The sequence below is a fragment of the Euphorbia lathyris genome, chromosome 5, assembly GCF_963576675.1.
Source record: "Euphorbia lathyris chromosome 5, ddEupLath1.1, whole genome shotgun sequence".
NCBI classification, from domain to species: domain Eukaryota; kingdom Viridiplantae; phylum Streptophyta; class Magnoliopsida; order Malpighiales; family Euphorbiaceae; genus Euphorbia; species Euphorbia lathyris.
In genome coordinates, this window is record NC_088914.1 from 74,528,775 (window position 1) to 74,542,691 (window position 13,917).

The following is a 13,917-nucleotide window of genomic DNA, read 5'->3' on the forward strand; positions in this document are numbered from 1 at the left end:
AAATTAAGTTTCATTATGCCAATAAGCCCTTAAGACGACGGTTCAAAACTGTCATCACGTGGCTTACTGCCATCTGATACCCCTTCAGACAACGGTTGTGTTCTGTCATTTGAAGCAACCTCACATGACATCAGCATATTGGTACGTTGTCCTCTTATGCATATTCCAATAATGGCTTATTTATTATTACCGTCACCTATATTACCCTTAAATGACAACCTACTAAATAAAAATGTTAAAAACTTTATGGGAAATTGACTTATTGGTTATTGTGATGACATTTTTCATAATGATTTATGTCGTTGTAGCGTGTTACAGATGACATAGGTCCTAATCAATTATATCAATGGATTTTTTTCAGATGACATATTCGTTTCATTATTTGTCTTCGTATTTTTCTTTATATGACATTTTTTTAATCTGAATCGGCTTACTTTTTTTCTTTGCCTGATATTTCATTTGAAATTTCTAGGTTTCATTTAGAAGCCAATTCATATATGTACCTAAATAATGAAATAATAGTACTCAATAAACATCAAATTATATATATACCAAAGATTTCAAATTAATTACAGACAATACTCATAATCTGTATACACAAGAGTTCAATTCAATTGTTGAATCTAGTCAAGAATAAAATCAATAGCAACTGGATGTGCAATACAAATGATTCATCTTCATTCCCCAAAAAGTAATACCCAATTGTCATGTTACCTACAATGCAAAAAGAAATCATTTATTAGACCACAATTCCAATGCAATTAACGCAGCAACAGACTGCACCCTTTCCCGTTTTCCATGACCTTTCACTTTTCCATCCTCTAACCACTATAAATAGAACAACCTTTTCAGTTTGGGGGTATACCTAAACTTAAAAAGGTCCATAAACCAGTATACCCTAAGCATACAATGTTGTCCGATATTCGGCAACTCCACATACATGTGCAGTTGGAATTGGACCAATTGCGCCAGGAGTCACCCAGATGGCTCCTCAGTTGTCGAGGTATCTCACTTTTTGTTTCACCTAAGAGTTGTGCATTATTCTTCTTCTTGTTCTTCTACTAATTCATTCTTGCTGTTATGTAGGTCCTCTGAATGGAGACCAATTAAGATGGTCTTTAGTGATAAAGGCCCCTCAATACACGCCTTATGAAGGAGGTGTATATAAAATCGAGATTTGCTTCCCTATTTAGTTCCCCTCCAATGCTCCAATTGTAATAACACAAAGCTTATTAATACATTGTAATATTACATATAATACTATGCATATAAACTGATCAAATTATTCATATTCTCAGTTTCGCTTCAGGACTAGGATTTATCATCCTAATATTAGTCCTTTGGGGATGATATCTCTTCCCCAACTCCTTGCTTTCCCTTCCTATCCCTTTGCCACGGTTAGATTTGCCATTAGTGTTTATCTATATCTTTGCTACACAACTATCCATGTCACCGATCTAATTTATCTATGCATTTTTTAGCTACTGTGGCATATATATGAGTTGCTGGTAGAGCCCCTCAGTGAGGAGCCATTTCTAGGGCAAGAACATGTTTCTGACCAATACATCAGTAATATGGAAGTATTTAATTCAAATGCCGGGAGATGGAGTGAAGAGCATGCAAAGGGCGCATGATGTACAAGAGGGAAAGCACCAAACAGTTCAACAACTCGAAGATTAAGTTCCTCTTAGTTTTCAAGTATGTGTTGCTTAACTTTTTTTGTCTAACTAGAAAAAAACTTTATACTAAACAAACATTAGAGTTGGAGGTTGAACAAGTGATAATAAAGAACATGTTTATCTAACTTGTGCATATATGTCGTATTCTATAATGAACAACGTATTCCTATTTTGAAATACAAAGTAGACATCTAATGTAAGTGAAACAATATCCTTGCTAATCAGAGATCATGTCTATTTATGCCTAACTTGTGCATATATGTTGTATTCTGTAATGAACAATTTATTTCTATTTTAAAAAAACAAAGTAGACATCTAATGCAAGTGAAACCATAGTATGATAATCAGTTCATACATATTCATGCATATTTAAGTCATAACATAACACTCTGCATGTACATGTGCCTTGTATAAGAGTATGCTAATCAGAGATCATATGTATATGCAAGTGAAACCAAATCATGCTAATCAGTTCATACCTATTCATACCTAAATTGTGCATATATGTCATATTCTGTAATGAAGAACTTATTCATATTTCGAAAAACAAAGTTGACACCTAATGCAAGTGAAACCATAACATGATAATCAGTTCATACATATTCATGCCTATTCAAGTCATAACATAACATTATGCATGTACATGTGCCTTGTATAAGAGCATGCTAATCAGAGATCACATGTATATGCAAGTGAAACCACATCATGCTAATCAGTTCATACCTATTCATGCCTAACTTGTTTGTCTAACTTGTGCATATATGTTGTATTCTGCAATGAACAACTTATTCCTATTTTGAGATACAAAGTGGACATCTAATGCAAGTGAAACCATAGCATGATAATCAGTTCATACATATTCATACCTAACTTGTTTGTCTAATTTCTACATATATGTCAAACAAATAACAAGCTTAATTAGTTCAAATTGTTTGTCTAACTTGTGCATACATGCTAATCAGTTCTTACATATTCATTCATGACTTATTTGTCTGATATCTAATGCAAGTCAAATAAGAGCATGCTAATCAGTTCATATGTATATTCAATTCAAATCAAAGCATGCTAATTAGAGATCATATGTATATACAAGTGAAACCAGATAAAGGAAAAATATGTAACATGTATGTCAGGTGTAGATGAAAATGACTTAGATAAAGGAAAAATATATGAATAGGTTGTGTGCAATCCAATTGGAGTTGGGTCAATGAAACTATAATTTGTGTTTAAGTTTAAGGATTTGATGTTACGGTTCATGGTATATAAGGAAATTGTGTTTCATGAAAAATGACATCACGAGACATGCACATCCTTTTAGTATCAAGATTGTATAATTTATGCCTTTTCTATCTTGGAGAATTCCCTAGGTAAAAGGCTTTAAAAACTCTTGTGGAAAACTTGATAAACGCCTATGTTTGCATTCCACTACACCATTTTGATGTGGTGTGTGAACACAAGTTTCTCAAGCAAGATACCATAAGATTGTAGAATTTGTTGTGTAGCATGTCTAACAAATTATGTTCCATTATCTGTTCTAATCCTTTTAACTACTCGAAACTATGTTTTATCCATCCTGATAAAATTATCAATAAAAATCGGCCTCTGATCTTTAGTAGAAAACAAGAGAGTCCTTGTTAATCGTGTGACATCATCTATAATTTTAAACACATGTCTATCACCAGTAAGTGTTACTTGTTTGTAAAGCCCCTATACATTCATGTGTATAAGTTCAAAAGCATCCTTCAACTTTATTAAACTATTAAAAAAATGTCTTCTTTACTTGTTTAGACCTATTACATGGATCATAAACAGGAAAAGCCTTTATTTGATCATTAGACAATCCAAACATCTTAGCCAATATAGTGTAGGAAATATGACCCAACCTAATATGCCACAAAGATACATCAACATAACCTGTAAAAATTGTTTGTGTATACTATAAAAGAAGAATTTCAACCACATCTATCATTGATTTCCTCTCTCAGAAGCTTGTATACTCCTTGCTGGAATTCTCCCTTAGTAAAAAGACCATTAGTAACCTGGATTATTGAAAATCACACAAGATCGACCTCTAAAATGAGTTTTAATGTATGGATTATTTGTATCTAACTTTCCCACTGACAATAAGTATATTGAAAATCAGGAATAATAAGCACATCCTTCAACTGTAGCTTGTTACGAATTTTAAAGTAACCGATCATATATACTTTCTTCATTTGTCTATCAGGTATATAAACAAATTGAGGATGTAATAACTACTTATTATATGTTAACATACTAATATTTTTGCACATATGTGTGGATGCACATGATTCTATAATCCATTCTATCTACGTTGTAAAAGATGAACAAAAATATATAATTTCTTACCACAATGGGAAAAGGCTGTGAAATCAGATCCAGATCCTACTCCATATTATGTCTTTGTTTTGTTTATTCCCTTCATTAGCATTTGAACCTCCTTATGTACCAGACGCATAATATCCTTCTCCATATTCTTAATAGACTTATTGTTGTTACTGTTTTGACTACTATAATCTGTAATGTCTTCATCACTTTCCTCGTCTAAAGGCAGTTCCTTGCTAATAAGTGCCACACTAGTCGGTGTTGTGGCTCTTCTCCCTTTATACCACTAAGGATATCCATGTAGGAGGAAGCATCCTTCCTTTATGTGCTTAGATCTCTTGCAATGTGTGCAATATTTGTTTGCAGAATTCTCTTTGTCCTTCACAAACTTCTTTTTATAATATATCCTAGAATTAGATACATGATATTTATAGTAGATTAGAACAAGTATGTGTAAACTAAATTTCGAATGCCACATCAGCAAAATCTACTATAACAAATTTTGCATTACTCTGATAGTTCATCTTTCTTTAATGCCTTCAAAGCTTACTCTCATTTAAAAATTTATTCAACAAATCATCTGTCTCCATTCCATTATATAAGTCATTCTAGGGTGTTTCATACAAATTAAAAAATATAGTTAATATAGAGTCAAATTAATGAACTTAAATTGGTTAACTAAAAAAATTCTCTCTCATGCAATGGTTGGGGAATAAGTATTGTAATATTAAAAAATCACATGGACCAAGACAAAAAAAAATGTAATGCTTTGACCAAAAAACTAAACTAAAAGTTCTTGGAAAACTATAACGACTTATATTTTGGAAAAAAAAAACTCAATTGCCAGAATGAATTATAAAGAAGAATGGAGTGAGTAATTCATTAATTATATCCCAAACCTCAACAATTACATCATCAAAAGGGTCAGGTAGCACCCACGTATCATTCCTCCAATAATCTACAACTATAGCAGTTTTAGGAATATCTTATCCATTAACATCAATAGAATGATACATGTCATTAATACTAGCACCATAAAGCAAAGCATCATCCGAGGAAAAAATATATTTATCATTCCCAACATTGTATTAAAAACGGCACATAAAACATATTTTTTAGTTTGCATCACCAAATCAGAGTGGCGCAGCGGAAGCGTGGTGGGCCCATAACCCACAGATCCCAGGATCGAAACCTGGCTCTGATAAATAAAATTTTATTTTACTATATTTTTATTATCGAATTAGTACAAAGTTACACTTTCGTCATCACAAAGCGACACATATTAAAAAAATATTAATATTTAAAGCATAAAATCTAAACTAAACTAAATTGTAGATGAAATTGATAATGTTATGTTGTGTAGTCTATCTAACAAATTAGATTCCATTATTTGTTCTAATTCCCTTAATTACTCGAAACTATGTTTTCTCAATCCTGATAAAATTATCAATAAGAACTGACCCTGGTTTTTAGTAGCAAACAAGAGAGTCCATGTTAATCGTGTAAAATCATCCATAATTTACGTTCCATTATATGTTCTAATCCTCTTAACTACTTGAAATTTATGGTACTGTTTGATAAAACTGAAAATTAAGTGCTGAAAAAATAAGTACTGAATTTTACGTGCTGAATATTGTAAGTGCCGAAAATATTGAGTGATATAATTATTATAAAAATATTAGTTGATAATGTTTAACTTAAAATGTTAAGTTAAATATTTTGACTTACCAAAATAAGTGTTTTTTAACTTAATTTACTAATTTAAGTGGTGGAGAAATAATTGTTATCAAACGCACTTAAATTAAATAAGTGCTTAATATTTTAATTTAAGTCATTAAGTAGATTATCAAACAAGGCCTATGTTTTATCCATCCTGATAAAATTATCAATAAGAACCAGCCTTTGATCTTTAATAGCAAACAAGAGAGTCCTTGTTAATCGTGTAAAATCATCCATAATTTTAAACAAATATCTATCACCAGTAAGTGTTCCTTGTTTGTAAAGCCCCCATATATTCATGTGTATAAGTTCAAAAGCATCCTTCAACTTTATTAAACTATTAAAAAATTGCTTTTTTTACTTGTTTAGACCTATTACACAGATCATAAGTAGGAAAAGCCTTTATTGATCATTAGACAATCCAAACATCTTAGCCAATATAGTATAAGAAATAAGACTCAACCTAATATGCAATAAAGGTACATCAACATAACCTATAAAATTGCTTGTGTATACTATAAAACAAGAATTTGAACCACATTTTCAGAAGCTTGTATACTCCTTACTAGAATTCTCCCTTAGTAACCTGGTCCTACATAACATAAGATCGACCTCTAAAATGAGTTTCAATCTGTGGATTATTTGTATCTAACTTTCCCACAGACAATAAGTATATTGAAAATCAGGAATAATAAGCACATCCTTCAACTGTAGTTTGTTACGGATTTTAAAGTAACCGATCATATATACTTTCTTCATTTGTCCATCAGGCATATAAACAGATTAAGGATGTAATAACTACTTAATATGTGTTAACATACTAATATTTTTCACATATGTGTGGATGCACCTGATTCTATAATCCATTCTATCTACGTTGTAAAATATGAACAAAATATATAATTTCTTACCACAATGGGAAAAGGCTGTGAAATCAAATCCAGATCCTACTCCATATTATGTCTTTGTGTTGTTTATTCCCTTCATGAGCATATGAACCTCGTTATGTACCAGGCGCATAATATCCTTCTCTATATTCTTAACAAAATTATTGTTGTTACTGTTATAACCAACATAATCTGTAATTTATTTATCACTTTCCTCATCCAGAGGCAGCTCCTTACTAATAAATGTCACACTAGTCGGTGTTGTGGCTCTTCTCCCTTTATACCACTAAGGATATCCATGTAAGAGGAAGCTGTTGAAACACCTTTCCACAGGATTTTGATTTGACAAAATTATTTAAGTACAATTAAATATTCTATAACACACTAAGTTTAAATGCTTTGATTTATTGTTACTAATGTGTGTGTTCAATATTGAGTTTATAATTGTTACAATACATAAAGATCATAAGGCCCAAGCCCTATATGAAAGTCAAAGCCCAAGTCAAACAAGGCCAAGATCACTCAGCCCGCGTATTACAAAATGCTGTCGTTGAGTATTGAAACGCAGCTCAGCAATGAAGGATCCAGAAGATCCACGTAGATAACTTCGGTAAGAAGCTGTTGAGCTGTCTCGACAAAATGTACAAGACAGCCGCTGACCACAAAGCAACTTCCAGACCAAGTATTTCCTCTTTTGGTAAAGAACAGAAGACGCAGGAAGCTGTCTGTTTGACATTACCAGATTTGGAGGAACATACTGCCACACTGACCGAAGAACAGAAGATGCTAGAATCTGATTGGCTAAGAGAACTGCTGAACAGACTGAGTGAAAACGACATGAAGCCGTTTCCCTCCAACGGTTATTTCGAAATTCGAAATAACCAGAAGCTCTCACAGCTCTCTATAAATAGAGCATTCAGAATCCTTATTCTACACAGAACTTCGAGCAAAAGCCGTTACGCTGACCAAAAGTATACAAAAGTTCTGCATCCAAAAGCAAAGCAAATCTTACACGACAATTTTCACATCTGTGTAAAAGTCTAGAGTGATTGATCCTCAATCATCTAAGGTGTTCTAGCAATTGTTGTTTAGGACAAATCTTAATCATTTCTAGAATTGGAAAGGAGAAGCTGAGTACTCGGTTTTAGTACTTAGTGAATTAGAGTAGAAGTGAGTAGAGGTATAGAGGAAGGTACTCTTGTTATACTCAGCTTCTGATTTGTAAAGGGTTTTTGAGTCTCTACCTTTAAAGAGCTCAGTAGTGAATTGGAAATCTCGGAACGTGTTCCGGGGACAGGACATAGGCTTAGAAGAAGCCGAACCTGGATAACTCCGCTGAGTGAAGTATTTCTAACCCTTAACTCCTTAATACATTGCTTGCTTAAAACAAACTAAAACTGACCAAGTAAAAGAGGTCAAGCTGAGTTGTGCGCTGCAAACGACTTATTTCAGGAATAGACTCTAAGTGCTATTTCCTGACTTAAGCAACGAAACTGACCTAGTCACCAGTTGACTAAGCCAGTGTCTTGCTGATTGCTCAGCGCCGCTGTCATATACTTTCTTCTTAAGAAAAAGAAGTTTGCCCTAATTATTTAAAAAGGGTAAAATAGTTCCTAACCCCCCCTTGGAACTATCTTTGCAACCTTACAAGGGACCAACAAGTGGTATCAGAGCATAAAAGCTCATTACTAAAGGTTTAACAACCTTGAGTTGATCCATACCATGGGTGAAAACAGCACTCGGTTTCTCCCTGGAAACCAGACAACTCAGATATTACCTGAGGGGTTGTCCATTACTAGGCCTCCCCTATTCTTCGGGTCAAACTATACCTTTTGGAAGAATAGGATGAAGAACTTCATTCAAGCTACAAACATGAGTGCCTGGCTATCTATAGTCCAAGGCCCGTTTGTACCTGTGAAAGTTGTTGCTGGCCAGTCAGTTGTTAAAGCTGAGGTTGAATGGACAGAGGATGATCTCAAGAAGCTACAAAATCATGCTTCGGCTATAAATATGCTTCAATGTGTGCTGGATGCTGCAGAATACAACAAAATATCAGGTTGTGAGTCAGCACAGGAGATCTGGAAGAAGCTGGAGGTCACCTACGAAGGAACCAACAAGGTGAAGGAGTCCAAGGTCAACCAGCAGATGAGATTGTATGAGCTGTTCGAAATGAACAATGATGAGGGGATTTCTGAAATGAATGCAAGATTCACCAACATCATAAATGAGCTCAAAAGACTTGGAAAAATCTTCACTGAGGAAGAACAAGTCAAGAAGATACTCAGAAGTCTTCCTAAAGACTGGCAAGCCAAGAAGACAGCCGTTGAAGAAGCTCAGGATTTAACCACCTACAAATATGATGAACTCATCGGCTCACTGCTGACTCATGAGATATCTATGAAGAATTTCGAGGTGAAGGAAAAATCCGAAGACAAGAAGCAGAAGTCACTTGTCATGAAAGCTGATTCAACTGATGATGGCTCAACTGACGATGAGGAGATGGCAATGTTTACAAGAAAAATGAAGAGACTGTTCAAAAGAAATGACAAATACTCCAAGAACCCTTATAGAAAATTTGATAAATATAAGGCTGACTCAAGTGACAGCAAATTCAAGAAGGACAGCTCAAAGCCCATTACATGCTTTGAGTGCCATCAAACCGGCCACATCAAGTTAAGCTGCCCAACGCTGAGGAAAGACAAAAAGAATGGCAAGAAGGCAATGGTGGCAACATGGAGTGACAGTGATGATTCTTCATCAACTGAAGCTGAGGCCACAGAGTCAGCGAAGATATGCTTCATGGCTGATGAACTTGCTGAGCCATGCATTTCTGAGCATGCTGACCAATCTGATGAGTCAGATAATGAAGAGCAATCTAATGAGGTAATCTCACTCTCTCAACTCAGAAATGAAATGGGTAATGCCCTGAGTGATCTCTATACACTTGTCAAAAAGTGTAACAAGAAGATTAAAGCACTCAGCCGACGCTGTGATGAAGTAGAAGAGGTCAAACTGAGTGACCTCAGGTACCTTCTTCAGGACAACTCAGTTTTGCATGAAAATATGAAAACCATTCATGAGTCTGTCTCTGAAGTCCAGTCAGTTTCAAAGAAACTGAGGAAGGATGTCACAACCATTCAGAACCAATTAAAGGTTCCAAACAAAAACAATTTTCCTCTGAGAACTTAGTATCAAGGTACTCAGTACCAAGGTACTCAGCAGAGATGAAATCCCCAGCGAAGAGTCCAGTGTGACTTTTGTGGGAAGTTAGGACACACCACTAAGGTGTGCTGGCACGCTCAGCACTGGGGTGCTGACAAGTCAGTAAAGAATCCTAAACAGAATGTCAGTTGTGACTTCTGTGGAAAAAGTGGCCATACTATCAATATATGTCGCCACAAAATAAAATATGATGCTTTACCTGTTGAACCTAACAAGTCAGGACCCAAAAAGAATTGGGTACCTAAAGGAAACTGATCACAATGCAGGTAAGCTTGAGATGTGCCGAGAAGTAAAAAATGTGGTGTATTGACAGCGCATGCTCAAGGCATATGACGGGTGATGAAACTCAGTTCATCATGTTTGAACGTAAACGAGGAGGAAGCGTAAGTTTTGGAGACAACAGAAAGGGTAAGATAGTAGGATCAGGCACCATTGGAGGTAATCCCACTATTGAATCTGTCTCCCTAGTCAGCGGACTCAAATATAACTTACTCAGCGTAGCTCAGCTATGTGATAATGGGAGAAAAGTTATATTTGATGATACTGGATGTAAAATATATGAGGGAAAAACAAATGAGTTAATTTTAACTGCCCCTCGGATAGACAATGTCTTCATGCTGAACCTAGAAAAGAAGTTTTCAAAAACTGTATGCTTAGTCACAAAGGAAGAAAATTCCTGGCTATGGCACAGGAGACTTGGTCATGTAAGCATGGACCTCCTGGCCAAATTAGCAAGAAAGCAATTGGTTGAGGGACTGCCTGAACTTAAATTTCAAAAAGATCAACTATGCCACGCTTGCCAAGATGGAAAACAAACCAAACAATCTTTTCATAGTAAAAACTTTGTCTCAACTAAACGTCCGTTAGAGTTACTACACTTGGATCTCTTTGGTCCAGTCCATCCGCTGAGTCTGGGTGGAAGAAGATTTTCCTTGGTCATTGTAGATGACTTCACTCGGTATACGTGGGTTATCTTGCTGACCAGCAAGGATGAGACCTTTGAGACATTTTCAAATTTGGTTAGAAAAATTGAAAATGAAAAAGACCTAAAATTAGCTCATATCCGTAGTGATAACGATGGAGAATTCAAAAACCAAAAGTTTGTTGAATTCTGTGAAGCCAGCGGCATTGACCATAATTTTTCTGCTCCTAGAACACCTCAGCAAAATGGGGTTGTAGAAAGGAAGAACAGAACTCTGGTTGAAATAGCCAGGACAATGCTGGATGAGCATAGGCTTCCAAAGTATTTTTGGGGAGAAGCTGTTAACACAGCATGCTATATTCTCAATAGGGCTCTAGTTAGACCTATACTTAAGAAAACCCCTTATGAACTTTGGAAAGGACGAAAGCCCAACATTGGATACTTTCGTGCCTTTGGCTGTAGATGTTTCATTTTAAATACCAAAGATAGCTTAGCCAAATTTGATTCAAAAGCTGATGAGGCTATCTTTCTAGGCTACTCAACAAACAGCAAAGCATACAGAGTTTTTAATAAGAGAACCCAAGTATTAGAAGAGTCTATACATGTGCAATTCGATGAAACTGACCCTGCAGGAAGATACCAGCCGCTGACAAAAGATGAACCAAACTCAGCACCTGCTGATCAAGAACCAGCTACTGAGTCCTTCACAAAGCGGCTGACCAAGAGTAAGAGTGAACCTAAGATTGTTTTCGCTGACCAATCTACTTCTGCAGAGAATGTTGAAACACGAATAGAACAAGACACAAATCTACCCAAGGAGATAAGAGTCCCAAGAGGGCATTCAGAAAATGCAATTCTTGACTCAGCTGGAAATACCCTGATGACAAGGAATCAACTTAGGAAGTATCTCGGCAATGTAGCTTTTGTCTCAGTTTAGGAGCCGAAGAACTTTGCTGAAGCTGAGCATGACGAATTCTGGATGAATGCCATGCAAGAGGAACTCGACCAATTCAGAAGGAATAATGTATGGGAGCTAGTGCCACATCCAAGAAGCCAGAAGACCATTGGAACCAGATGGGTCTTCAGGAACAAGCTGGATGAACAAGGAAACGTAGTCAGAAACAAAGCACGGCTTGTAGCTCAGGGCTACAGTCAGCAAGAAGGTATTGACTATGGTGAGACCTTTGCCCCAGTGGCAAGGCTAGAAGCAATTAGGATTTTATGTGCATATGCATCTTATATGAATTTTAAATTGTTTCAAATGGATGTTAAGAGTGCATTTCTTAATGGAGTAATAAACGAGGAGGTCTATGTCAATCAGCCTCCATGGTTTGAGGATCCTAAGTTCCCAAACCACGTTTATAAACTCAAAAAGGCTCTGTATGGTCTCAAGCAAGCACCACGTGCTTGGTATGAGAGGCTGACCAACTTCTTACTGACTAGAAACTATGTCAGGGGTCAAGCTGATACAACCTTATTCATTAAGAGAAAGGGTAAAGATACCCTGCTGGCTCAAATATATGTAGATGACATTATATTTAGTGCTACTAATGAATCTATGTGCAAGGAATTTGGTAAGCAAATGCAAACTGAGTTCGAGATGTCAATGATGGGAGAACTCAACTTCTTCCTTGGACTTCAAATTAAACAAGGAAAGAATGGCATATTCATCAGTCAAGCTAAATATGCCAAGGAGATATTGAAGAAATATGAACTAGAACATTGTAAGCCAATATCCACTCCTATGGGCACTGACACTGTCCTCTGCGCTGACGAAAATGGTAAGTCAGTAGACAGCAAGTTGTACCGAGGTATGATTGGCTCTCTACTTTACTTAACAGCAAGTAGGCCGGACATTCAGTTCTCAGTATGTTATTGTGCTAGATATCAGGCTAACCCTAAGGAATCCCATTACATTGCTGTAAAAAGGATCCTTAGATATTTGCAAAGCTCAGTAAATGCAGGCTTGTGGTATCCAAATACTCATGACTTTACACTCATCGGATACACTGACGCTGACTATGGACGAGACAAGCTGGAAAGAAAAAGCACCTCTGGAGGATGCCATTTCCTAGGAAGCTGTCTTGTATCTTGGTTCAGCAAGAAGCAGGCGTCAGTAGCCCTGTCCACCACTGAAGCTGAGTACATTGCTGCTGGAAGCTGTCTTGCTCAAGTCCTATGGATTAAGCAACAGCTTGAAGACTACGGTGTACAAACAAAGACAATTGAAGTTAAATGCGACAACAAAAGCGCAATTGACCTCTCAAAGAACCCAATCCAGCACAGTAGTATGAAGCATTTCAGCATAAGACATCACTTCATCAGAGATCATGTACTCAAGGAAGAAATCAAGCTGACCTATGTGCGAACAGATGAGCAGCTCGCTGATATCTTTACAAAGCCTCTAGCACGAGAGCAATTCAGCATACTGAGAGAAGCCATTGGTATGTTTAATCCACTGTCTTAAATTCCTAAGTAAAAATGTGATATAATGCATGCTGAATGAATGTTAACATGCTGAGTGTTTTAAAGAATATCTGTCAAAATCACATGCACAGTAACTAATGCACACTGAGTAAGTTATCTCAGACCGAGTAACTAATTACTCCCACTATCCGTTGCACAAAACTGACTACTCAGAATATAAAACGTTTGTACCAACAAATGCTGAGTAAAGGTAATCATTAGCATTCAATGCAAATGCACGTGTAATGACACCTGTACAACGCATGCGCCGAATTTGTCATAAAGTGTCATAAATGTCAGGGTTTCTGCCGATTGGACAACCCAAGGGCAAAACCGACCTAAATTCAAACGGAAACCTTAATTAAAAATCTATAAATAGTGGGTATTTCCCCACTACCTTCTCTTTACGCGTACTGAACTTTCAAAAAGCTTCAGAATTTCCTTAAGAACTTAAGAACTTCAGAACTCCTAAAATGACTCAAGCCTCTTTCAACATCTCCGGTGCCGGTCGTTCTAAGGCCACCACCGATGAACAGACAAACAAAACCTCCACTCAGCCTTCTCCATCCAAAGCTACTGGACATGGAAAAGAAAAAGCCACTCAAGCTCAGGGAAAACCAGCTAAACCTAGACAGTACATTCGCGTATTTGAGAATGTCCGAGAATGGAAAGTGGA